Here is a 27,879-nt window from a genome sequence, read left to right as displayed (position 1 = left end):
CACCGCATCCTAAACATTACAGTGATATCATTTCTCTTGCAGAGTTGCTAGTCTCCGCAAGAGAAATTGACCTGCTGCGGTCTGTGAAGACGCGCCACATGTCCATGTCCACGGGTAATCCGCAGATGCATGGAGATGCATAGTGGGCATGGGATTTCTTGAAATCCCATCCACTATGCTCCAACATCTGGCCGCTGCGGTTTGCACTGCGTCCAATCCGCAGTGATTACTGATTGTGTGCACATATCCTTACAGGCTCTGATTATGATCTGTGCACCAGACGCGCAATGTTAGGCCAGTTTCACATGTCCTGATATTTCTGGTACTGGAAAAACCAGGACTGGAGATATCCATGTGCACCTGTGTGGCGCATCAGTTAGCGCTGTTCCCAAACGCCGGGTGCTGAATGCTGCCCTCATCATTGTCCCCTGCCGGTGCTGAGATCAGCACACGCAAGGGACAATGATGAGTAGTATTCTACTCCTGCTGTGTCCTGGTGTAAAAATAAAAAAACGTTCACGCCGAGGAGCCAGGGAGAATGACTTCTGCAGTAAGTGGGCCCCGATGCTGTGCTCAGCGAGCGGTGTCCTGTCACTCACTGAGCGCAGCGGAGGTTCGGGGCTTGCACGCTGGAGCGAGTCATTCTCTATAGCTCCTCGGCTTGAACGGTCAGATGGGTTACAGTGGGGGACATCTTCGGACAGGTGAGTATAATGATTTTTTTTATTTTATTCTTACACCAGGACACAGTGGTAGTAGAATACTACTCATCATTGTCCCTTGCTGGTGCCAATCACCGGCAAGGGACAATGATGAGGGCAGTGTTCAGCACCTGGCTCTTGGGAACAGTGCTAACTGTATACTGATTCCCAGGCACAGGTACGTGTCACACTGATGACACATAGATGTCATCCATGTGTCATCAGTACGGGATGTTTTGTGACCCGTGCACTGTGTAAAAACGGACATGTCAGCGTGTTTTGCCCATGGACACACTTTCTGTGGAAACACACAGTCATGTGCGCAGACCCATTCACTGGCAGGGGACTGGGGTTTACAGCGCCACTCTAGCAGCAAAATAAAAAACTGCAGGAGTGGAGCTTTAACTTCACTATCTAACAGCTTTTTTCTTTTTCTGCTTCCTTCTGATGATGCTTCATTTGAGAATCCCATTGTCTACTGGGTGCTCAAACGGTGATCATCAGATAAAAATTGGAATCATTCCCACCTTTACCATAGTGAACAATAAAGAAGTGTTCAAAAAAATAAAATCACATTTGGTATCAACGTGTCCACAAAAGTACGATCTCTAAAAACTACAAGGGCTCGCCGACACACGAGCGAATAAACCGGACAAGTGCAATACGATAAAAAAATAGGATTGTACTTCAGCAGTGCAACATTATGGGGCAGTGTACTCAGATGTCACCTGAGTGCAGTGTGATTCCCACGGGCACCGGCAATGAGGGAGATGGAGAAATGACTTTCTCCGTCTCCTCCGCAGCTGTGTTGCGATTCTGTCATGTGAGAGGATAAGAGCACAGAGCACTGACACTCGGATCACACTGGCAGCAGAGCAGGAGCCGAGTGTCATTAGATCGCATCCCATGCTTTATGCTCCTGTGTTTTTTGGTTTTTTTTATTGCACATTTTTTAGTAAACCGTATGAAATGGATGGTGTCAGTCACAAGTATCGCTGGTTCCGAGAAAAAAGGAAGGAGGGAAAGACGAAAGCGCAGAAATTAAAAGGAAAAAAAAAATAACATTATTATTGTAATAACATAGGCCAGTGCTTATGGGGTTAAATGCTCGGCCATGTCAGGTAGGGCTGCTTATTATACTCTCTATCTACCTCCATGTATTCCCCTGAGCTGCGGCCCCCTCTCCTGCCGCACATCCGCCCCCTGTGTCCCCCTGCTGTCAGTGACTCCAGGCTCCTGTACTTTATATATGATGCCAGGCATTGCCAGCGATTTCCGCAAACTTACTTCAGGACCTTAATGACGTCACTGACCATGTGTGCAGTCAGCAGCCAATCACAATCAGAGTAAGCGTTCATGAGGGAGGAGCCCAGTCACATGTATTGTCAATCATCCCGCATGGCCACGCCCCCTGCTCTCCTGCGTCTCCTCCCAGCCCCCAGTCAGGTCTGAATACGCAGCAGCTGAGCTCTCAGTGACAGCGACCCCCATCATTCACATCACAGAGCCGCGAAGGACACGACGTCACTAACAGGCTGGGTGTCAGCAGTGATAGATGACCGCTCCTGATATTTCTGGGGTCTCCTGACTGTCGGGGTCTCGGCTCTGTCTGACGCTCGGTGGTCGTGTCCCCTCCCCCTCCTGTGGGGTCTGAGTGGATGATGGGGGTTGTAGTTCTGGACGATTCTGGTGAATTTATCAATTCATAAAGTGAAGAGAAAAAGACACAAAAAGGACGACTGAGACCCGGAGCCGATAACGACCAGAAAGCGCCGAGTCCTAGTGACCGCAGCCAGGGGGCAGAAGAGAGCCAGCTGAGGGTATCACACAGGAGAGGATTAGATACACGGCTCAGCAGACAGTATCACACAGGAGAGGATTAGATACACGGCTCAGCAGAGAGTATCACACAGGAGAGGATTAGATACACGGCTCAGCAGACAGTATCACACAGGAGAGGATTAGATACACGGCTCAGCAGACAGTATCACACAGGAGAGGATTAGATACACGGCTCAGCAGACAGTATCACACAGGATAGGATTAGATACACAGCTCAGCAGTCAGTATCACACAGGAGAGGATTAGATACACGGCTCAGCAGACAGTATCACACAGGAGAGGATTAGATACACGGCTCAGCAGACAGTATCACACAGGAGAGGATTAGATACACGGCTCAGCAGACAGTATCACACAGGATAGGATTAGATACACGGCTCAGCAGACAGTATCACACAGGAGAGGATTAGATACACAGCTCAGCAGACAGTATCACACAGGAGAGGATTAGATACACGGCTCAGCACACAGTATCACACAGGAGAGGATTAGATACACGGCTCAGCAGACAGTATCACACAGGAGAGGATTAGATACACGGCTCAGCAGACAGTATCACACAGGGGAGGATTAGATACACGGCTCAGCACACAGTATCACACAGGAGAGGATTAGATACACGGCTCAGCAGACAGTATCACACAGGATAGGATTAGATACACGGCTCAGCAGACAGTATCACACAGGATAGGATTAGATACACGGCTCAGCAGACAGTATCACACAGGAGAGGATTAGATACACAGCTCAGCAGACAGTATCACACAGGAGAGGATTAGATACACGGCTCAGCAGACAGTATCACACAGGATAGGATTAGATACACGGCTCAGCAGACAGTATCACACAGGAGAGGATTAGATACACAGCTCAGCAGACAGTATCACACAGGAGAGGATTAGATACACGGCTCAGCAGACAGTATCACACAGGAGAGGATTAGATACACGGCTCAGCAGTCAGTATCACACAGGAGAGGATTAGATACACGGCTCAGCAGACAGTATCACACAGGAGAGGATTAGATACACGGCTCAGCAGACAGTATCACACAGGAGAGGATTAGATACACGGCTCAGCAGACAGTATCACACAGGAGAGGATTAGATACACGGCTCAGCAGACAGTATCACACAGGATAGGATTAGATACACGGCTCAGCAGACAGTATCACACAGGAGAGGATTAGATACACAGCTCAGCAGACAGTATCACACAGGAGAGGATTAGATACACGGCTCAGCACACAGTATCACACAGGAGAGGATTAGATACACGGCTCAGCAGACAGTATCACACAGGAGAGGATTAGATACACGGCTCAGCAGACAGTATCACACAGGGGAGGATTAGATACACGGCTCAGCACACAGTATCACACAGGAGAGGATTAGATACACGGCTCAGCAGACAGTATCACACAGGATAGGATTAGATACACGGCTCAGCAGACAGTATCACACAGGATAGGATTAGATACACGGCTCAGCAGACAGTATCACACAGGAGAGGATTAGATACACAGCTCAGCAGACAGTATCACACAGGAGAGGATTAGATACACGGCTCAGCAGACAGTATCACACAGGATAGGATTAGATACACGGCTCAGCAGACAGTATCACACAGGAGAGGATTAGATACACAGCTCAGCAGACAGTATCACACAGGAGAGGATTAGATACACGGCTCAGCAGACAGTATCACACAGGATAGGATTAGATACACAGCTCAGCAGACGGTATCACTCAGGAGAGGATTAGATACACAGCTCAGCAGACAGTATCACTCAGGAGAGGATTAGATACACAGCTCAGCAGACAGTATCACACAGGAGAGGATTAGATACACGGCTCAGCAGACAGTATCACACAGGAGAGGATTAGATACACGGCTCAGCAGACAGTATCACACAGGAGAGGATTAGATACACAGCTCAGCAGACAGTATCACACAGGAGAGGATTAGATACACTGCTCAGCAGATAGTATCACACAGGAGAGGATTAGATACACGGCTCAGCAGACAGTATCACAGGAGAGGATTGGATACACGGCTCAGCAGACAGTATCACACAGGAGAGGATTAGATACACGGCTCAGCAGACAGTATCACACAGGAGAGGATTAGATACACGGCTCAGCAGACAGCATCACACAGGAGAGGATTAGATACACAGCTCAGCAGACAGTATCACACAGGATAGGATTAGATACACAGCTCAGCAGTCAGTATCACACAGGAGAGGATTAGATACACGGCTCAGCAGACAGTATCACACAGGATAGGATTAGATACACGGCTCAGCAGACAGTATCACACAGGATAGGATTAGATACACGGCTCAGCAGTCAGTATCACACAGGATAGGATTAGATACACGGCTCAGCAGACAGTATCACACAGGAGAGGATTAGATACACGGCTCAGCAGTCAGTATCACACAGGATAGGATTAGATACACGGCTCAGCAGACAGTATCACACAGGAGAGGATTAGATACACGGCTCAGCAGACAGTATCACACAGGATAGGATTAGATACATGGCTCAGCAGACAGTATCACACAGGATAGGATTAGATACACGGCTCAGCAGACAGTATCACACAGGAGAGGATTAGATACATGGCTCAGCAGACGGTATCACACAGGATAGGATTAGATACACGGCTCAGCCAAAGGTATCACACAGGAGAGGATTAGATACACGGCTCAGCAGACAGTATCACACAGGAGAGGATTAGATACACGGCTCAGCAGACAGTATCACACAGGAGAGGATTAGATACACGGCTCAGCAGACAGTATCACACAGGAGAGGATTAGATACACGGCTCAGCAGGCAGTATCACACAGGAGAGGATTAGATACACGGCTCAGCAGACAGCATCACACAGGAGAGGATTAGATACACGGCTCAGCAGACAGTATCACACAGGATAGGATTAGATACATGGCTCAGCAGACAGTATCACACAGGATAGGATTAGATACACGGCTCAGCAGACAGTATCACACAGGATAGGATTAGATACATGGCTCAGCAGACAGTATCACACAGGATAGGATTAGATACACGGCTCAGCAGACAGTATCACACAGGAGAGGATTAGATACACGGCTCAGCAGACGATATCACACAGGATAGGATTAGATACACGGCTCAGCCAAAGGTATCACACAGGAGAGGATTAGATACACGGCTCAGCAGTCAGTATCACACAGGATAGGATTAGATACACGGCTCAGCAGACGGTATCACACAGGAGAGGATTAGATACACGGCTCAGCAGACAGTATCACACAGGATAGGATTAGATACACGGATCAGCAGACAGGATCACACAGGAGAGGATTAGATACACGGCTCAGCAGACAGTATCACACAGGATAGGATTAGATACACGGCTCAGCAGGCAGTATCACACAGGAGAGGATTAGATACACGGCTCAGCAGACAGTATCACACAGGATAGGATTAGATACACGGCTCAGCCAAGGGTATCACACAGGATAGGATTAGATACACGGCTCAGCAGACAGTATCACACAGGATAGGATTAGATACACGGCTCTGCAGACAGTATCACACAGGGTAGGATTAGATACACAGCTCAGCAGACAGTATCACACAGGAGAGGGTTAGATACACGGCTCAGCCAAAGGTATCACACAGGAGAGGATTAGATACACGGCTCAGCAGACAGTATCACACAGGATAGGATTAGATACACGGCTCAGCCAAAGGTATCACACAGGAGAGGATTAGATACACGGCTCAGCAGACAGTATCACACAGGATAGGATTAGATACACAGCTCAGCAGACAGTATCACACAGGAGAGGGTTAGATACACGGCTCAGCAGACAGTATCACACAGGGTAGGATTAGATACACGGCTCAGCAGACAGTATCACACAGGAGAGGATTAGATACACGGCTCAGCAGACAGTATCACACAGGAGAGGATTAGATACACGGCTCAGCAGACAGTATCACACAGGAGAGGATTAGATACACAGCTCAGCAGACAGTATCACACAGGAGAGGATTAGATACACGGCTCAGCAGAGAGTATCACACAGGAGGGGATTAGATACACGGCTCAGCAGACAGTATTACACAGGAGAGGATTAGATACACGGCTCAGCAGAGAGTATCACACAGGAGGGGATTAGATACACGGCTCAGCAGACAGTATCACACAGGAGAGGATTAGATACACGGCTCAGCAGACAGTATCACACAGGAGAGGATTAGATACACGGCTCAGCAGACAGTATCACACAGGAGAGGATTAGATACACGGCTCAGCAGACAGTATCACACAGGAGAGGATTAGATACACGGCTCAGCAGATAGTATCACACAGGAGAGGATTAGATACACGGCTCAGCCAAAGGTATCACACAGGAGAGGATTAGATACACGGCTCAGCCAAGGGTATCACACAGGAGAGGATTAGATACACGGCTCAGCAGACAGTATCACACAGGAGAGTATTAGATACACGGCTCAGCAGACAGTATCACACAGGAGAGGATTAGATACACGGCTCAGCCAAAGGTATCACACAGGAGAGGATTAGATACACGGCTCAGCCAAGGGTATCACACAGGAGAGGATTAGATACACAGCTCAGCAGACAGTATCACACAGGAGAGGATTAGATACACGGCTCAGCAGACAGTATCACACAGGAGAGGATTAGATACACGGCTCAGCAGACAGTATCACACAGGAGAGGATTAGATACACGGCTCAGCAGACAGTATCACACAGGATAGGATTAGATACACGGCTCAGCAGACAGTATCACACAGGAGAGGATTAGATACACGGCTTAGCAGACAGTATCACACAGGAGAGGATTAGATACACGGCTCAGCCAAGGGTATCACACAGGAGAGGATTAGATACACGGCTCAGCAGACAGTATCACACAGGATAGGATTAGATACACGGCTCAGCCAAAGGTATCACACAGGATAGGATTAGATACACGGCTCAGCAGACAGTATCACACAGGATAGGATTAGATACACGGCTCAGCAGACAGTATCACACAGGATAGGATTAGATACACGGCTCAGCAGACAGTATCACACAGGAGAGGATTAGATACACGGCTCAGCAGACGGTATCACACAGGAGAGGATTAGATACACGGCTCAGCAGACGGTATCACACAGGAGAGGATTAGATACACAGCTCAGCAGACAGTATCACACAGGAGAGGAATAGATACACGGCTCAGCAGACTGTATCACACAGGATAGGATTAGATACACAGCTCAGCAGACAGTATCACACAGGAGAGGATTAGATACACGGCTCAGCAGTCAGTATCACACAGGAGAGGATTAGATACACGGCTCAGCAGACAGTATCACACAGGAGAGGATTAGATACACGGCTCAGCAGACAGTATCACACAGGAGAGGATTAGATACACGGCTCAGCAGACAGTATCACACAGGAGAGGATTAGATACACGGCTCAGCAGACAGTATCACACAGGATAGGATTAGATACACAGCTCAGCAGACAGTATCACACAGGATAGGATTAGATACACAGCTCAGCAGACAGTATCACACAGGAGAGGATTAGATACACGGCTCAGCAGACAGTATCACACAGGAGAGGATTAGATACAGCCCAGCAGACAGTATCACACAGGATAGGATTAGATACACGGCTCAGCAGACAGTATCACACAGGAGAGGATTAGATACACGGCTCAGCAGACAGTATCACACAGGATAGGATTAGATACACAGCTCAGCAGACAGTATCACACAGGAGAGGATTAGATACACGGCTCAGCAGTCAGTATCACACAGGAGAGGATTAGATACACGGCTCAGCAGACAGTATCACACAGGAGAGGATTAGATACACGGCTCAGCAGACAGTATCACACAGGAGAGGATTAGATACACGGCTCAGCAGACAGTATCACACAGGAGAGGATTAGATACACGGCTCAGCAGACAGTATCACACAGGAGAGGATTAGATACACAGCTCAGCAGACAGTATCACACAGGATAGGATTAGATACACGGCTCAGCAGACAGTATCACACAGGAGAGGATTAGATACACAGCTCAGCAGACAGTATCACACAGGAGAGGATTAGATACACGGCTCAGCAGTCAGTATCACACAGGAGAGGATTAGATACACGGCTCAGCAGACAGTATCACACAGGAGAGGATTAGATACACGGCTCAGCAGACAGTATCACACAGGAGAGGATTAGATACACGGCTCAGCAGACAGTATCACACAGGAGAGGATTAGATACACGGCTCAGCAGACAGTATCACACAGGAGAGGATTAGATACACAGCTCAGCAGACAGTATCACACAGGATAGGATTAGATACACGGCTCAGCAGACAGTATCACACAGGAGAGGATTAGATACACGGCTCAGCAGACAGTATCACACAGGAGAGGATTAGATACACGGCTCAGCAGACAGTATCACACAGGATAGGATTAGATACACGGCTCAGCAGACTGTATCACACAGGATAGGATTAGATACACAGCTCAGCAGACAGTATCACACAGGAGAGGATTAGATACACAGCTCAGCAGACAGTATCACACAGGAGAGGATTAGATACACAGCTCAGCAGACAGTATCACACAGGAGAGGATTAGATACACGGCTCAGCAGACAGTATCACACAGGAGAGGAATAGATACACGGTCAGCAGACAGTATCACACAGGAGAGGATTAGATACACGGCTCAGCAGACAGTATCACACAGGAGAGGATTAGATACACAGCTCAGCAGACAGTATCACACAGGATAGGATTAGATACACGGCTCAGCAGACAGTATCACACAGGAGAGGATTAGATACACGGCTCAGCAGACAGTATCACACAGGAGAGGATTAGATACACGGCTCAGCAGACAGTATCACACAGGAGAGGATTAGATACACGGCTCAGCAGACAGTATCACACAGGAGAGGATTAGATACACAGCTCAGCAGACAGTATCACACAGGATAGGATTAGATACACGGCTCAGCAGACAGTATCACACAGGAGAGGATTAGATACACGGCTCAGCAGACAGTATCACACAGGAGAGGATTAGATACACGGCTCAGCAGTCAGTATCACACAGGATAGGATTAGATACACGGCTCAGCAGACAGTATCACACAGGATAGGATTAGATACACGGCTCAGCAGACAGTATCACACAGGAGAGGATTAGATACACGGCTCAGCAGACAGTATCACACAGGAGAGGGTTAGATACATGGCTCAGCAGAGAGTATCACACAGGATGGGATTAGATACACGGCTCAGCAGACGGTATCACACAGGAGAGGATTAGATACACGGCTCAGCCAAAGGTATCACACAGGAGAGGATTAGATACACGGCTCAGCAGACAGTATCACACAGGATAGGATTAGATACACGGCTCTGCAGAGAGTATCACACAGGATAGGATTAGATACACAGCTCAGCAGACAGTATCACACAGGATAGGATTAGATACACGGCTCAGCAGACAGTATCACACAGGATAGGATTAGATACACGGCTCAGCAGACAGTATCACACAGGATAGGATTAGATACACGGCTCAGCAGACAGTATCACACAGGAGAGGATTAGATACACGGCTCAGCAGTCAGTATCACACAGGATAGGATTAGATACACGGCTCAGCAGACAGTATCACACAGGATAGGATTAGATACACGGCTCAGCAGACAGTATCACACAGGAGAGGATTAGATACACGGCTCAGCAGACAGTATCACACAGGAGAGGGTTAGATACATGGCTCAGCAGAGAGTATCACACAGGATGGGATTAGATACACAGCTCAGCAGACAGTATCACACAGGAGAGGATTAGATACACGGCTCAGCAGACGGTATCACACAGGAGAGGATTAGATACACGGCTCAGCCAAAGGTATCACACAGGAGAGGATTAGATACACGGCTCAGCAGACAGTATCACACAGGATAGGATTAGATACACGGCTCTGCAGAGAGTATCACACAGGATAGGATTAGATACACAGCTCAGCAGACAGTATCACACAGGATAGGATTAGATACACGGCTCAGCAGACAGTATCACACAGGATAGGATTAGATACACGGCTCAGCAGACAGTATCACACAGGATAGGATTAGATACACGGCTCAGCAGACAGTATCACACAGGATAGGATTAGATACACGGCTCTGCAGACAGTATCACACAGGGTAGGATTAGATACACAGCTCAGCAGACAGTATCACACAGGAGAGGGTTAGATACACGGCTCAGCCAAAGGTATCACACAGGAGAGGATTAGATACACGGCTCAGCAGACAGTATCACACAGGATAGGATTAGATACACGGCTCAGCCAAAGGTATCACACAGGAGAGGATTAGATACACGGCTCAGCAGACAGTATCACACAGGATAGGATTAGATACACGGCTCAGCAGACAGTATCACACAGGAGAGGATTAGATACACGGCTCAGCCAAGGGTATCACACAGGATAGGATTAGATACACGGCTCAGCAGACAGTATCACACAGGATAGGATTAGATACACGGCTCTGCAGACAGTATCACACAGGAGAGGATTAGATACACGGCTCAGCAGACAGTATCACACAGGAGAGGATTAGATACACGGCTCAGCAGACAGTATCACACAGGAGAGGATTAGATACACAGCTCAGCAGACAGTATCACACAGGAGAGGATTAGATACACAGCTCAGCAGACAGTATCACACAGGAGAGGATTAGATACACAGCTCAGCAGACAGTATCACACAGGATAGGATTAGATACACGGCTCAGCAGGCAGTATCACACAGGAGAGGATTAGATACACGGCTCAGCAGACAGTATCACACAGGAGAGGATTAGATACACGGCTCAGCAGACAGTATCACACAGGATAGGATTAGATACACGGCTCAGCAGACAGTATCACACAGGAGAGGATTAGATACACGGCCCAGCAGGCAGTATCACACAGGAGAGGATTAGATACACAGCTCAGCAGACAGTATCACACAGGATAGGATTAGATACACGGCTCAGCAGACAGTATCACACAGGATAGGATTAGATACACGGCTCAGCAGACAGTATCATACAGGATAGGATTAGATACACAGCACAGCAGACAGTATCACACAGGAGAGGATTAGATACACGGCTCAGCAGACAGTATCACACAGGAGAGGATTAGATACACGGCCCAGCAGGCAGTATCACACAGGAGAGGATTAGATACACGGCTCAGCAGACAGTATCACACAGGAGAGGATTAGATACACAGCTCAGCAGACAGTATCACACAGGAGAGGATTAGATACACGGCCCAGCAGGCAGTATCACACAGGAGAGGATTAGATACATGGCTCAGCAGACAGTATCACACAGGAGAGGATTAGATACACGGCTCAGCAAACAGTATCACACAGGAGAGGATTAGATACACAGCTCAGCAGACAGTATCACACAGGAGGGGATTAGATACACGGCTCAGCAGACAGTATCACACAGGAGGGGATTAGATACATGGCTCAGCAGACAGTATCACACAGGAGAGGATTAGATACACGGCTCAGCAGACGGTATCACACAGGAGAGGATTAGATACATGGCTCAGCAGACAGTATCACACAGGAGAGGATTAGATACACGGATCAGCAGACAGTATCACACAGGAGAGGATTAGATACACGGCTCAGCAGACAGTATCACACAGGATAGGATTAGATACACGGCTCAGCAGACAGTATCACACAGGAGAGGATTAGATACACGGCTCAGCAGACGGTATCACACAGGAGAGGATTAGATACACGGCTCAGCAGACAGTATCACACAGGAGGGGATTAGATACACGGCTCAGCAGACAGTATCACACAGAAGAGGATTAGATACACGGCTCAGCAGACAGTATCACACAGAAGAGGATTAGATACACGGCTCAGCCAAGGGTATCACACAGGAGGGGATTAGATACACGGCCCAGCCAAGGGTATCACACAGGAGGGGATTAGATACACGGCTCAGCCAAGGGTATCACACAGGAGAGGATTAGATACACGGCTCAGCCAAGGGTATCACACAGGATAGGATTAGATACACGGCCCAGCCAAGGGTATCACACAAGAGGGGATTAGATACACGGCCCAGCCAAGGGTATCACACAGGATGGGATTAGATACACGGCTCACCCAAGGGTACCACACAGGAGGGGATTAGATACACGGCTCAGCCAAGGGTATCACACAGGAGGGGATTAGATACACGGCTCAGCCAAGGGTATCACACAGGAGGGGATTAGATACACAGATCAGCAGACAGTATCACACAGGAGGGGATTAGATACATGGCTCAGCCAAGGGTATCACACAGGAGGGGATTAGATACACTGCTCAGCAGACAGTATCACACAGGAGAGGATTAGATACACGGCTCAGCAGACAGTATCACACAGGAGAGGATTAGATACACGGCTCAGCCAAGGGTATCACACAGGAGGGGATTAGATACACAGATCAGCAGACAGTATCACACAGGAGGGGATTAGATACACGGCTCAGCCAAGGGTATCACACAGGAGGGGATTAGATACACAGATCAGCAGACAGTATCACACAGGAGGGGATTAGATACACGGCTCAGCCAAGGGTATCACACAGGAGGGGATTAGATACACAGATCAGCAGACAGTATCACACAGGAGGGGATTAGATACATGGCTCAGCCAAGGGTATCACACAGGAGGGGATTAGATACACGGCTCACCAGACGGTATCACACAGAAGAGGATTAGATACACGGCTCCTATCCCCCGCACACTGAGATGTATGAGAATGTGCAGCCACCACTAGGGGGCGCTCTGGGTGGGCTGCAGGTGATATCGGAGGTTTCTGCCACTTACAGGGATTTTCCACTAGATGCATGTTGACTATTTCCAGGCTGGTAATACATGTTTTACCTTTGGGACCCTCCGCGATCCTGATTACGGGGGTCCCAGGATGAATGGATCAGTAGTGAACTTCAATGACCACCACTCCGTTCACTTCTATGGGGCTTGAAGCTCGGCTGGACCCGGAGTGGTCTATGAGCTGGAATCACAAGTCGCCTTTGCTATAAACCGATCTCGGCCCCCATAAAGATGTGTCATGAAAAGACTCAGTGGAGGAGATTGAGCCCCTGATGGAGGGACCCCAAAACTCTGGACGCTGCCATTATCAGTGATCAGGATCCCCCCGGCCCCCGACCATCGGCTGCGAGTGGAGGTCCACGCTAAGACGTATGTGAAAGGGAAATGTACATGAAAAAGCAGAAATGAAAGAAGAGAAAAGTATCGAGAAGATTGAGAAATGTGGGGAGTGAAGTCATCGGGAGGGGAGCGCCCTGCGGGGAGCGCGCTGCGGGGATCACCGGGAAACTCCCCAAAATTACACATCCTAATAATAATCGTAAAATTCCCCGAGCGCTCGAGGACGGAGCAGTCAGCGACACCGCCGGAGATCGAGAAGACAGGGGTGGGGATCGTGTGGGCAGGGTTCCCCAACTCCAGTCCTCAAGGCACCAACAGGTCATGTCAGGATTCCTTAGTATTACACAGGTGATAGGGAACCCTGGTATGGAGGGATCAAGCAGGGATCGTGTGGGGATCGAGCAGGGATTATGCAGAGATGGAGGCTGCCGTGCCCTGCTCTGGCAGTTATATGGTTACAGCGACCCTCTCAAGAAGCAGAGGGGCTGCACCAAATACCTGTTTTATCACCCCACGCTCAGTGACTGCTGACACCCCACGCTCAGTGACTGCTGACACCCCACACCCCACGCTCAGTGACTGCTGACACCCCACACCCCACGCTCAGTGACTGCTGACACCTCACACCCCACATTCAGTGACTGCTGACCCCTCACACCCCGTGCAACAGTGACTGCTGACACCCCACACCCCACGCTCAGTGACTGTTGACACCTCACACCCCACGCTCAGTGACTGCTGACACCTCACACCCCACGCTCAGTGACTGCTGACACCTCACACCCCACGCTCAGTGACTGCTGACACCTCACACCCCACGCTCAGTGACTGCTGACACCCCACACCCTGAGCTCAGTGACTGCTGACACCTCACACCCCACGCTCAGTGACTGCTGACACCTCACACCCCACGCTCAGTGACTGCTGACACCTCACACCCCACGCTCAGTGACTGCTGACACCTCACACCCCACGCTCAGTGACTGCTGACACCCCACACCCCACGCTCAGTGACTGCTGACACCTCACACCCCACGCTCAGTGACTGCTGACACCCCACACCTCACGCTCAGTGACTGCTGACACCCCACACCCCACGCTCAGTGACTGCTGACACCCCACACCCCACGCTCAGTGACTGCTGACACCTCACACCCCACGCTCAGTGACTGCTGACACCTCACACCCCACGCTCATTGACTGCTGACACCTCACACCCCACGCTCAGTGACTGCTGACACCTCACACCCCACGCTCAGTGACTGCTGACACCTCACAACCCACGCTCAGTGACTGCTGACACCCCACACCCCACGCTCAGTGACTGCTGACACCTCACACCCCACGCTCAGTGACTGCTGACACCTCACACCCCACGCTCAGTGACTGCTGACACCTCACACCCCACGCTCAGTGACTGCTGACACCTCACACCCCACGCTCAGTGACTGCTGACACCCCACACCCCACGCTCAGTGACTGCTGACACCTCACACCCCACGCTCAGTGACTGCTGACACCTCACACCCCACGCTCAGTGACTGCTGACACCTCACACCCCACGCTCAGTGACTGCTGACACCTCACACCCCACGCTCAGTGACTGCTGACACCTCACACCCCACACTCAGTGACTGCTGACCCTTCACACCCCACGCTCAGTGATTGCTGACACCTCACACTCCGTGCTCAGTGACTGCTAATGTGGCACCCTGCTATTACAGGTACCACAGGACCCAAAAGGGTGCATGGACGGACTTCTCCACAAGAGGCCCTTACTACACACAGACACCTCCACCCTTCCACCTCAGACCACCAGAGGGAGCCCTGTTAGGGATATATATACTGGAGGGTGGAGTTAGGTAGGCAGTGTGTGTGCTGGCACAGAGATCAGTGAAGAAGCAGCATGTGAGCTGCTGTGCTGAGGGCCAGCCAGGGCCTAAAGCACGTGCTGAAGCCTTGGGGCCTAGAGCGGGGCCGGAGGCAAGGAGAAGAGTGAGAGGAGTTATGGGGGCAGAGGAGCATCTTAGGCTCACCCCAGAACACAAGCTGGACACCAGGTCCGCGCCTATGGGGTTCTCTACGCCTAGTAGGAATAAACGGTATACAAGGAGGATTCTAAACCCCTGGTCAACCTGAAGCTACAATCATTTCAAGAACTAGGAACCATGAAGGCCCCAGCGTCCAGGGATAGTGGTAGCCAGAAGAAAGTTCTTACCACCAAGCATGCAGGTGAGGAGAGGGAAAGAGTACAGAAGCTAGGCCTAGTTCCAGGCTGGTCAGAAGCTTCAGAGTGAGAGGAAGAAACGGATCAGGAGGCCTTATACCCGCTCACTGGAGAGAGTCCAGAAGTGCACCCTTCCTATCAAGTACCCTGGACCGTACCTGCCGTCTACACCAGTAAAGGTACTGAAGCGAACCCCCTGTGTGCGTGTCTGTTATTCTCCCCTGGCCCGGCTGGACCACCTCTCACCTGCATCCCTTCTATCAACCCTGCCCCGGGGGCTCGCTCCACCTGTGGGGAGCAGAAACATCCCAGCTGCCATCCCATCACCCCCGGAGGTCTGCAGCAGCGCCGGTAACCATTACCGGAAACCACAGGTGGCGTCACGAGACAAACTGTACACTAAAACCCCTTTTTAAAGAGAGACCCAGAGTACGGGCCCGGGAGCCGACTGCCGTGACATCCCAAGAAGGTAAAGGCCCAGGTATCAAGTCCCCCATATCCCCTGGGCACTCACACCCCACGATCAGTGACTGCTGACACCCGACACCCCGCGCTCAGTGACTGCTGATACACCACATCCTGCGCTCAGTGACTGCTGACACCCCACACCCTGCGCTTAGTGACTGCTGACACCCCACACCCTGCGCTCAGTGACTGCTGACACCCCACACCCCGCGCAACAGTGACTGCTGACCCCTCACACCCCGCGCAACAGTGACTGCTGACACCCCACGCTCAGTGACTGCTGACACCTCACACCCCACACTCAGTGACTGCTGACACCTCACGCTCAGTGACTGCTGACACCTCACACCCCACGCTCCGTGACTGCTGACACCTCACGCTCAGTGACTGCTGACACCCCGTGCTCAGTGACTGCTGACACCCCACACCCCGTGCTCAGTGACTGCCGACACCTCACACCCCGTGCTCAGTGACTGCTGACACCTCACACCCTGTGCTCAGTGACTGCTGACACCTCACACCCCAAGCTCAGTTTGTTAATATGCTAATGACATATTGTACTAAACCATCTAGATGTTTATTTAAAGAGCAGGATGGGTACAAACTATGCAAGTTGATTAAATGCTCAAACAATGAGACCTGAGCGCTGCCCTTTCCTCCAACCTGTGACTGATGACCTTACACAGATGTAAATGTAAACAGGGATGTCTGTAGTGCTGCCAGCAGAATCAAGGAGCATCAGGAAGACTTTACAAGGAGAATGAGACACAACCTTCAGGACAATAGATGGATAGCATGGCGGCTCCATCCAAAGAGACTTTACAGGGAGAGTCAAGGTTCAGACTCTCTTAGACCATCAGCTTGGTATCATGGCTTTAACCAAAGAGACACAGATTTGGATTCTACATAATTCCGGCCTAAGGGTATATGGCCCTGACTGGAAAGATACATATCTGCTCAAATGACTATCAGAGAGCCCATGGATACATTTGGGGAGACCAGGTTGGGACGATGAAGTCACCTGGCCCCATGGATATGTTGTTTGGTGTTGCCAGGTGGGATCCTCCGGTCGCCTGGAACCCATGGAGACATTCCGAGAAGCCAGATTGGGACCAGACGGTCATCTGGCCCTATGGAAACTCTTGGAGAGGTCAAGGTGAGACCCTCGGGTCTCCTGGCCTTGTACCTCGATGGACTGCTAGCTTCCTAAGCTTGCTGTTACCTTCTCTCTGTGGGGGCCCGTCAGAAGGGGGGGGGCACTGGTTGAGGTAGTCGGCCCTGGAAGTCCTGAAGTCGCAGCTGTTCTATCCTAGGCAGGTGGAGCGGAAGGGTGAGACTGTGTAATGTTGTACCATCTTGGGTATTTGCTGGGACTGTTCTGTGTATTGTCCACTTTGTGGTTCCATAAAGTATTGCCACGCTGGTACCCTCACCCTGTGTTGTCTGAGTAATATTACACCCACGGAAGACACTGTGACTTCACACTAGCTCTAACCTGTCACGCTGTCTCTGTGTACTGGAGGTAGGGGGCCTAAGCTGACCCTAAGCTGGGGCCCTGACTAATCCCTCTACCTGGAGGTACTGTTAAAGGTACAGAGGTCCAGGCCGCCAGCGTAACCCCTACCTCCTGAGGATCCCTGCACCTCAGTAATCTAGTCCTGAGAAGGACCCTGATCACAACAAAAGGGGACAGGTAATAATATGCCAACACTCAGTACTTAGACGAACGAGACAGTACAAGGGTAAAACCAAAACCACCTTGCATACAAAAACTACACAACTACAACAGAGGGAACACCAATGGGAAAGGAGATAAATGATAAAGCGAGGAAGGGAAAAAACACTCCAAATACACTTAGCTCTGAAACTCCAAATACCACGATCCGCTCTGTTAGTCTGCATGAAATGCTTTCACCGACACTTCCCTAACAGACCAGCAGGTATGAAGGAATCTCACTACAGCAGCATTGATTGCAGCTGGGCGAGGCTGGACCTCCTCTAGCACAGAGAGAGAGAGAGAGTTAACTCCCTCACTGCCAAAAAGCACAAAACACCAAAAACTCAGCTGCGAGAAGTCAGGCTGTGCAATCGTGACGATCTTCGTGGAGACACAACCATGACAGTACCCCCCCTTCTACGAGGGGCCTCCGGACCCTCAGGGTCAGGTTTATCCGGGTGAGTTGTGTGGAAGGCCTGAATTAACCGGTCTGCATTAATATCTGACGCAGGAACCCACATCCTCTCCTCAGGACCATACCCTTTCCAATGAACCAGGTACTGAAGGGACCGACGATTACAGCGTGAATCGATGACCTTCGATACCTGGAACTCCAAGTTACCATTGACCACCACTGGAGGGGGAGGTAAAGGTGACGGTACCACCGGCGCCACATACCTCTTAAGCAACGATCTGTGGAACACGTTGTGAATTTAAACGTAGGGGGGAGGTCAAGACGGAATGCCACCGGATTAATAATAGAACTGATCCTGTACGGCCCGATGAACCTGGGACCCAGTTTCCAGGAAGGAACCTTAAGTTTTATATTCTTAGTAGACAACCATACCAGATCGTTCACACTTAGGTCCGGACCAGACACTCTCCTCCTGTCAGCCATACGTTTGTATCGGTTCCCCATAGTATTCAGATTCTTCAGTACCCCTCTCCATACAGAAGCGAGTGATGAGGAAAATCGTTCCTCCTCAGGAACCCCCGAAGAGCCCCCCCTACTGAAAGTACAAAACTGGGGGTGAAAACCATATGCCCCAAAAAACGGGGACTTACCAGTGGACTCGCTCCGCCTATTATTAAGAGCAAACTCCGCCAGAGGTAAGAAAGAAGCCCAGTCCTCCTGGTTCTCTGACACAAAACACCGGAGATATGTCTCCAAGCTCTGGTTCATACGTTCCGTCTGACCATTGGTCTGAGGATGAAAAGCCGATGAGAACGACAAATGCATCCCCCGCCGAGTACAAAATGCCTTCCAGAACTTGGACACAAACTGAGACCCCCGATCTGACACCACATCGGAGGGTACCCCGTGAAGCCTCACAATTTCCCCAATGAACACCTGCGCAAGAGTTTTAGCATTAGGAAGAGCAGGAAGAGCGATAAAATGTGCCATCTTGCTGAACCTGTCTACTACAACGAGAATGACAGTTTTACCCGAAGACGGCGGTAGGTCCGTAATAAAGTCCATAGACAGATGAGTCCAAGGACGCTCCGGGATCTTCAAAGGTAAGAGGGCCCCAGACGGACGGGTATGTGGGGTCTTAGAGCGCGCACAAACCCCACAGGACGCAACAAAAGTTACCACCTCCTTATGTAAGTTAGGCCACCAAAACCGACGCGAGAGGAGATCCACAGTTGCTTTACTCCCCGGGTGTCCTGCCAAAGCTGAGTTATGGTGTGCCTCGATCACCTTTTGTCGTAGCTGATCTGGAACAAACAGTCTCCCTGGAGGTCCAACAGGGACGTCCCCCTGAGCCTCCAATACCTCCTCCTCAAGCTCAGAGCATACTGCCGACACCACCACCCCCTCTTGAAGGATAGGAACCGGGTCATCCGTATTCCCGGCCCCAGGGAAACTATGAGATAAGGCATCCGCCTTCACATTTTTTGACCCAGGACGAAACGTAACGACAAAATTAAACCTGGTAAAAAACAACGACCACCTAGCTTGTCTGGGATTCAGACGTTTTGCGGACTCCAGATATAGCAGGTTCTTGTGATCGGTGATGACGGTGACCGGATGGACTGCCCCCTCCAAAAAATGGCGCCACTCCTCAAAAGCTAACTTAATGGCCAAGAGTTCCCTATTGCCGACATCGTAATTCCTCTCGGAGGACGACAATTTTTTAGAGAAAAAGGCGCACGGATGCCACTTACCAGGGGACGAACCTTGTGACAACACTGCTCCCACCCCTACCTTGGAAGCGTCTACCTCTACAATGAATGGCTGTGACGCATCAGGTTGAATGAGTATGGGTGCCGAGGCAAAACATTTTTTCAAGGAGGAGAATGCTTGACAAGCCTTGTCAGACCACCTAGAAAAATCCGTCCCCTTTTTTGTCATGTCTGTGAGAGGTTTAACCATGGACGAGAAATTACGAATGAACTTCCGGTAATAATTAGCAAACCCCAGGAAACGTTGTAGTGCCTTAAGATTCTCTGGCCGATCCCACTCAAGAACTGCCCGCACTTTCCCAGGGTCCATACGAAAACCGGACCCTGACACCAGGAAACCTAAAAACTGGAGTTCCTGTACGGCGAACACACACTTTTCCCATTTAGCATACAGTTTATTATCCCGCGATCTTCGTGGCGACACAACCATGACATAACCTCAGTCCTATCCCTAACCCTGGTAGTAACCTTAGTCCTAACCCTGGCCTTAATCTTAGTCCTATACCTAACCCTGGTCCTAACCTTAGTCATATCCCTAACCCTGGTCCTAACTTGAAACCTAGTCTTAAACCAAACCCTAGTTCTAACCTGAACCCCAGACCTAACCCTGGAAATAACCCTAACTCTAGCGTAAACTGAACCCCTGCGCAGTGTATCGCGCAAGTGTGTCAGACAAGTGTGATGCATGAATTAGACCTGAATTTAATGCTATGTATTGTCACAAAGTCACTGGCAGAGTGCTGGAGGGGAGATATGTTTCACTGAGGCTATTAGCTTCAGTGATGTGAAACCGGGAAGTCTTCTCCAGCATGTTATGTGCTGAGAGGGTTAAACCGCCATTTTCAAAGGGCTGTTTTTTTTGTGAATGACCATAGTGCGGGTGGGAGGCCATTCACCATATCTCCACCCCAGGGGGTGGTTCTGGGCTATAAATAGCCAGCCTTTTCACTCAGGAGCGGTTCAGTATCTGGAGGCCAGCTCCAGAGAGAGGAGCTTGTGTTTTGGTGCTAATCTGAACCGTGTGTTTTGCTAACCCTGAGTGGCCGGACCCGGGCAGGTACAAGGACTATGCTGGACATTTTTTTTTGTTTTGCTATTATGCCAGAAGGGCCGTGTTTATTTTTATGATCTCTATATTGGTTTATGCCATTTAATAAACGAACAAGACATTTAAAGAGAGAGTGTTCCATATCTACTTCCGTGCGCAGCCGAGTGAGCCGATCTACCACAGGCAGAAGTGCGGGCAGCATTCCCAATGAACACGTGTGACTGTTACCGGAGGGGCAGCATGTCCTGGGTGAAGGCGGCATTGAGCCAGGAGGTGGAGCCAGACAGCATGGAGGACCTGATTAAGCACCTTGTGAAGGCCCAACTGCAGCAACAACTGGTACATCAGGAGATGAGTAAGCTGCTGATGCTACTGATCCAACAACAGCAGCAGCAACAAGACCAGTATAGTCAACAGCAGCAACAGAGTTGAGTTGCTCACAGAGGCGGTTCGTGGGAGGCCAGCAGCCCCTCCCCCAAGTCCAGGTGATGACAACACATGTGTCCAGAAGGCGGTAAGACGAGCGATGCAAAAAATGACCCCGGAGATGATGTGGAAGCATTTTTGACTGTGTTTGAAAGGGTGGCAGAGCGGCAGAAGCTGCTACAGGAGCAGTGGGCGGAGGTGCTGGCCCCCTATATGACTGGCGAGCCCCAGAAGGCTTATTATGACCTGGCCTTACAGGATGCCCAGGAGTATTCCAAACGAAAAACTGAGATACTTGCACGCTCAGGCGTGACATCTGTCTGTCCGAGCTCAAAGGGTCCACCACTGGACGTATTGCGGTGATAAACCCCCTCACTCCCAAATGTTCGATCTGCTGCATCTGGTACAGAAGTGGTTGCAGCCGGAGTCTTCAACCCCAGCCCAGATGGTGGAGTGGGTCGTAATGGACAGATTTATCCACTCCCTTCCCAGACCAATGCAGACCTGGGTTGCCCAGGGGGACCCCCGAAATGCAGATGATCTAGTGGGTCTAGTAGAAAGGTACCAGGTGGTCCAGAGGTCCCTGAGGAATACGAGCGATGTTGCATCCCTGAACTGGGGTACCCAGAAGGAGCCCGAATCTCAAAAGAGGGGTAGTGGAGCCACCACTGGGGGGAGTTTGAGGTCCCAAGGGGTTGCTGAGGGGTTGCCAAAACCGCTGGTAAGGACTTGACCCTGTCACGGTCCTGTACACATAGCCCGCCGTTGTTGTCCTATGTCCTCCAAACAGATGGACTGCAGCAAGGGGGGGTGCTGTTCATATTATTCCTATCCTGCCTGATGGTGGACTGTCAGCCCGGTGAGGGGCCACAGGCATGTCCCTTAACAATAAATGGGATACTGGTGACGGGACTCTTGGACTCGGGGAGTTTCGCGACCCTGATAAGGGCCACACTCCCTCACCACTTGATCCCCGGGAAAAACTTGGGAGCCTGCTGTATTTACGGGGACGCCAAAGACTACCCTGTTACCAGAGTGCCTATAAAAACGAACTGCGGCGCCGAGTCCCATGTGGTAAGAGTAGTTAAGGACCTGCTACACCCAGTAATAATAGGGTGGGACTTTAGCCGGTTCTGGGACTTATGGCGGAAAGCAGGCGCACCATGTGACTCAGGAAGGAGCCGGTTCCACCATGTTGAATCCCCAACACAGTCAGAGACGGATGAATTCCCCCTGTGTGTCCTTGCCGGTGATGAGGACGAGACGCTGACCCAAGAGGCCGAGATTCCTGATTTGGTGGTTTGGGGGGAATTTTGGTTCTGCACAGATGGAAGATCTCACAGTGAAAAATGCATTTGATAAAATGTCTGTAATAAATGAGGTTGCTCAAGATTCGGGGGCTGACACCAGGTTCCCATATTTAACACTAAATGAGGAACTGCTTTATCGGGTCACTAAACCAAGAGGGGAAGTGATAGAGCAGTTGGTGGTGCCGGGTCCCTATAGGCGTAGGGTCTTAGACCTGGCCCATTCTCATATCTTGGGTGGGCATCTGGTAATAGAGAAAACCCAAGAGTGGGTCCTGCAGGGGTTCTACTGGCCTGGATGTCACAGAGAGATTGTTAATAACTGCCGGTCCTGCCCCACCTGTCAGCTGACTGCTCCCGTGTCCCACTTCCGAAGCCCTCTAGTGCTATTTCCTATTATACAGATCCCATTTGACCGGATTGCAAAGGACCACAGTCTTCATCCCAACCCTAACCCACCTCTTCAACCTGTCACTAACAACTGGTGTCTTCTCCTAATGCTTCAAACATGCCTCGATCACACCCATCCTCAAAAAACCCTCCCTTGACCCATACTCTGTGTCTAGCTATCGCCCCATATCACTTCTCCCCTATGCCTCCAAACTACTGGAACAACATGTCCATTCTGAGCTGTCCTCCCACCTCTCCTCCTGCTCCCTCTTTGACCGCCTCCAATCTGGTTTCCGACCGCACCATTCTACTGAAACTGCACTGACTGAAGTCACCAACGACCTACTAACCACCAAATCCAAGCAACACTACTCTGTCCTCCTCCTCCTGGACCTGCCCTCCTCCTCCTCCTAGACCTGTCATCTGCCTTCGACACAGTGGACCATTCCCTCTTACTACAGACTCTCATCTCTCGGCATCACAGACTTGGCCCTATCTTGGATCTCCTCATACATAACAGACCGGACATTCAGTGTCTCCCACTCACACACCACCTTCTCATCTCGCCCCCTATCTGTCGGTGTCCCCCAAGGTTCAGTCCTAGGACCCCTGCTCTTCTCCATCTACACCTTCGGCCTCGGACAGCTCATAGAGTCCCATGGCTTTCATTATCACCTCTATGCTGATGACACACAGATCTACCTCTCTGGACCCGATATCTCCTCCCTACTAACCAAAATCCCACAATGTCTGTCCGCCATCTCATCCTTCTTCTCTGATAGATTTATAAAGCTTAACATGGACAAAACTGAATTCATCATCTTTCCACCGTCTCATTCATCCCCCATCTGACCTATCTATCAACGTCAATGGCTGTCCACTCTCCTCAGTCCCTCAAGCTCGCTGCCTTGGAGTAACCCTGGACTCTGATCTCTCCGTCACACCTCATATCCAAGCCCTTTCCACTTCCTGCCGACTCCAACTCAAAAAATATCTCCCGGATCCGCACATTCCTCAGCCACGAATCTGCAAAAACACTAGTGCACGCCCTCATCATCTCCCGCCTCGACTACTGCAACCTCCTGCTCTGTGGCCTCCCCTCTAACACTCTCGCACCCCTCTAATCTATCCTAAACTCTGCTGCCCGACTAATCCACCTGTCCCCCCGCTATTCCCCGGCCTCTCCTCTCTGTCAATCCCTTCACTGGCTCCCCATTACCCAGAGACTCCAGTTCAAAACCCTAACCATGACATATAAAGCCATCCACAACCTGTCTCCTCCATACATCTGTGACCTAGTCTCCCGGTACTTACCTGCACGCAACCTCCGATCCTCACAAGATCTCCTGCTCTACTCCCCTCTTATCTCCTCTTCTCACAATCGCATACAAGATTTCTCCCGTGCTTCCCTCCTACTCTGGAACTCTCTACCCCAACACATCAGACTCTCGCCTACCGTGGAAACCTTCAAAAGGAACCTGAAGACCCAGCTCTTCCGACAAGCCTACAACCTTCAAAGAAACCTAGGCCATATGCACCTTGGTTTAAATGGAAGAAAAATAGAAAGACACATAAAATTAATTATTATTTATTTCAACAGTTTAAAATAGAAACAGGATTAAAAAACAAGTGCCCTCAGAATACATAACAAACATATTCCCTTAGCTAAACAAATACAGTGGTGGGGGGCCCTATGTCAAAAAGGGTCAAAAGGTATATTACAACTGTAATAAATATTGTGCACAATTCCTAAAAAAAGGGGGCCAATAATGATATAATAATTTGATAATTTAATATTGGTAAATAGTACAACCTGCAGATAAGTGAAGTGCAAATTTGCCTGAAACAGTATCAAAATATGTAAATTAATATATATATATACATACACCCTAAGTCAAATTATAAATAAATATATAAAGTGAAAAAGTACATAAAGAGATTAGTGCATACAAAAATACACTTGCAGGTGTACCAGAAGAACAAAGGTAGTGCAATAATTGTAATTACTTCTTATGCATCCCATTTAGCAAGTGCTAACAACAAGACCTGTCAGGTGGATGCATAGAAATAAAAGCACAGAAGTAATGTGTACACCTCAAAAGAGATTACTTACATAATGACCACCAAGGGAATAGCAAGGGGAGATATGCCGTCCTAAACCCCAACGACGCCGTTTCGCCTGTAGCTTTTTCAAAGGGGCAGCCTACAACCTGCAGTAACCACCGCTCCACCACACCGCTGCACGACCAACTGTACCCTCACCTACTGTATCCTCACCCATCCCCTGTAGATTGTGAGCCCTCGCGGGCAGGGTCCTCACTCCACCATACCGCTCCACGACCAGCTCTACCCTCACCTACTGTATCCTCACCCATCCCCTGTAGACTGTGAGCCCTCGCGGGCAGGGTCCTCGCTCCACCATACCGCTGCACGACCAGCTCTACCCTCACCTACTGTATCCTCACCCATCCCCTGTAGATTGTGAGCCCTCGCGGGCAGGGTCCTCGCTCCACCATACCACTGCACGACCAGCTCTACCCTCACCTACTGTATCCTCACCCATCCCCTGTAGACTGTGAGCCCTCGCGGACAGGATCATCTCTCCACCATACCGCTGCACAACCAGCTCTACCCTCACCTACTGTATCCTCACCCATCCCCTGTAGACTGTGAGCCCTCGCGGACAGGATCATCTCTCCACCATACCGCTCCACGACCAGCTCTACCCTCACCTACTGTATCCTCATCCATCTCGTGTAGACTGTGAGCCCTCGCGGGCAGGGTCCTCGCTCCACCATACCGCTACACAACCAGCTCTACCCTCATCTACTGTATCCTCACCCATCCCCTGTAGACTGTGAGCCCTCGCGGGCAGGGTCCTCGCTCCACCATACCGCTGCACAACAAGCTCTACCCTCACCTACTGTATCCTCACCCATCCCTTGTAGATTGTGAGCCCTCGCGGGCAGGGTCCTCGCTCCACCATATCGCTGCACAACCAGCTCTACCCCCACCTACTGTATCCTCACCCATCCCTTGTAGACTGTGAGCCCTCGCGGGCACGGTCCTCTCTCCACCATACCGCTGCACGACCAGCTCTACCCTCACATACTGTATCCTCACCCATCCCCTGTAGACTGTGAGCCCTCGCGGGCAGGGTCCTCTCTCCACCATACCGCTCCACGACCAGCTCTACCCTCACCTACTGTATCCTCACCCATCCCCTGTAGACTGTGAGCCCTCACGGGCAGGGTCCTCGCTCCACCATACCGCTACACGACCAGCTCTACCCTCATCTACTGTATCCTCACCCATCCCCTGTAGACTGTGAGCCCTCGCGGGCAGGGTCCTCGCTCCACCACACCGCTGCACGACCAACTGTACCCTCACCTACTGTATCCTCACCCATCCCCTGTAGATTGTGAGCCCTCGCGGGCAGGGTCCTCACTCCACCATACCGCTCCACGACCAGCTCTACCCTCACCTACTGTATCCTCACCCATCCCCTGTAGACTGTGAGCCCTCGCGGGCAGGGTCCTCGCTCCACCATACCGCTGCACGACCAGCTCTACCCTCACCTACTGTATCCTCACCCATCCCCTGTAGATTGTGAGCCCTCGCGGGCAGGGTCCTCGCTCCACCATACCGCTCCACGACCAGCTCTACCCTCACCTACTGTATCCTCATCCATCTCGTGTAGACTGTGAGCCCTCGCGGGCAGGGTCCTCGCTCCACCATACCGCTACACGACCAGCTCTACCCTCATCTACTGTATCCTCACCCATCCCCTGTAGACTGTGAGCCCTCGCGGGCAGGGTCCTCGCTCCACCATACCGCTGCACAACAAGCTCTACCCTCACCTACTGTATCCTCACCCATCCCTTGTAGATTGTGAGCCCTCGCGGGCAGGGTCCTCGCTCCACCATATCGCTGCACAACCAGCTCTACCCCCACCTACTGTATCCTCACCCATCCCTTGTAGACTGTGAGCCCTCGCGGGCACGGTCCTCTCTCCACCATACCGCTGCACGACCAGCTCTACCCTCACATACTGTATCCTCACCCATCCCCTGTAGACTGTGAGCCCTCGCGGGCAGGGTCCTCTCTCCACCATACCGCTCCACGACCAGCTCTACCCTCACCTACTGTATCCTCACCCATCCCCTGTAGACTGTGAGCCCTCACGGGCAGGGTCCTCGCTCCACCATACCGCTACACGACCAGCTCTACCCTCATCTACTGTATCCTCACCCATC

General features: G+C 50.7%; 1 protein-coding gene across 1 annotated transcript in view; it reads right to left on the bottom strand.

Annotated features, from left to right (window-relative positions):
* TRIM45 (tripartite motif containing 45) overlaps nucleotides 1–27,879 on the bottom strand; it is a 65,901-nt gene that overhangs the window by 25,652 nt on the left and 12,370 nt on the right. The window lies entirely within an intron of this gene.

The sequence above is a fragment of the Phyllobates terribilis genome, unplaced genomic scaffold, assembly GCF_046119375.1.
Source record: "Phyllobates terribilis strain yellow unplaced genomic scaffold, ASM4611937v1 Scaffold_2__4_contigs__length_985480577, whole genome shotgun sequence".
In the NCBI taxonomy this organism is placed as follows: Eukaryota; Metazoa; Chordata; class Amphibia; order Anura; family Dendrobatidae; genus Phyllobates; species Phyllobates terribilis.
The sequence above is the reverse complement of the archived record's forward strand: the minus strand, read 5'-3'. Positions and strand labels throughout refer to the sequence as shown.